Source organism: Cryptotermes secundus, unplaced genomic scaffold (genome assembly GCF_002891405.2).
Source record: "Cryptotermes secundus unplaced genomic scaffold, Csec_1.0 scaffold1356, whole genome shotgun sequence".
Classification (NCBI taxonomy): domain Eukaryota; kingdom Metazoa; phylum Arthropoda; class Insecta; order Blattodea; family Kalotermitidae; genus Cryptotermes; species Cryptotermes secundus.
Genome location: NW_019731598.1, coordinates 450,978 through 452,569, shown reverse-complemented (window position 1 = coordinate 452,569; position 1,592 = coordinate 450,978). Strand labels below are relative to the sequence as shown.

At 47.2% G+C, this 1,592-nt stretch overlaps 1 pseudogene; it reads left to right on the top strand.

The window, feature by feature from the left end:
* The first annotated feature begins 112 nt into the window (after positions 1-112).
* On the top strand, positions 113-260 carry LOC111867267 (annotated as a pseudogene).
* Positions 261-1,592: the final 1,332 nt, after the last annotated feature.

Sequence of the window (1,592 nt, the reverse complement as noted above, 5' to 3'; positions counted from 1 at the left end):
ATACGTATGAGGGCAGAATGACAAAGAAAAGTGAAGATTATTTATTCTCTACTTAGCGCTTGTGGAAAGGAGAAGTCGTGGCATATTTTTAGGCGTCGCGACGCCAGACGTCATCGCTTCTCAGTCTTCTGGCTGAGATTAAAGTGTAGTATTTGTTCTTATCAGCTTAATGCTGTTAAGCTTTTGTTATATGAAGCGAAAGAAGAAAAAAGTGTTTGTATATGTATATATAAATATATATATATTGTAGTGCTCCCCGCAATTTTTGTTAGTGTAAACAGTCCCGCGAAAAGAAACCAGCGAATACATCATGTGTGGTGTTAACCGTGGACTTCGTGACCGCGATCAGAGTTGCTACTTTTGGAGCACGGAATTCTGTGCATGTGGTAAGTTAACTGTGATAATTGGTAGGGTGCACATGGGACTAGCCTTCCGTGGAAATGAAAATCGACTAGTGCCACCGTGGCTACTTGGAAAATTCATCGCTGACAGTAGGTGTTACCCCTAGTTGATAATATTTAACCGTGGACTTTGTAGCAGTGTTTAACGGTGGAACTGTGGAATAAAACCAGTGCTACAATAGTGTTGTGTGAAACTAATTACTGTCCTGAGGAATAACGTACTAGATTTCGGTATACGACGTATGCGGTAAGTTGGTCACAGTGAAAAGTGTTAGCAATGTACATAAGGACAGGGACCAGTGCTACCATAGTGCTCTGTGAAATTATTTATTCACGGTACGCGAAGTATGCGGTACGCTGGCTACAGCGAAAATAGTTATCCGCGGAGGTCGGTACAGTGATCATCTGTGGTACTAGCTAACCGTGTCGCTGTACATGGTTCACGTGTCACCATAGCTATCGGTGAAACAATCGTTGACCAGAAACGCTACTCCTCGGATCGCGGAGTACCGTGTTCGCGTTAAGAAATCGGTGATAGCCGTGACGGTGTACGTTATCCGTGGAATCAAGCGCAGTGTTCAACCGTGGAACTACTCATTCAGATCGCTAAACATTGACCATAGTGCCGCCATAGTTATCGGTGAAATAAATGCGGACCAGAGACGCTACCTCTCGGACCACGGGTACGGTGTACGCAGTGAGCTCTGTGAGAATTAACGCTGACCTGTATCGCCGTGGTGGCCCGCGAAACCGATCATTGACAGTGGGCGCAGAGTGCTAACTGGGAGACAGCAATTGTGGAAGGTTTTTACAAGGGGCCATGGATAATACCTGTGGAACAGGTTAGCTGCTGACTACCGATAGCGATGGGGCAGGAAACAAACTCAAGTGAAGGAACGGTGGAGCAAACGCTGAGCCATCAGGGCGAGAATGGAGACCGGTCTGACGTGCTGCCGGCCCAGGAACCGGATGAGATAGGCACCTCCTTCTACGAAATCGACGTCCCACTAGCCGAATCTACGCTCCGATCCCAAAGGTATACAAACGGCACGGACACCTATCTAAACACGTCCGCCGATAGAACCTGCCTTAGCTTGCCTTCAAATGTCACGGGTGTGACGTCGTGTTCGATACCCTTAAACAATGCAAACACCATTAGAAATCGGCCGGCTGCGCGAATGCCGCCGTACT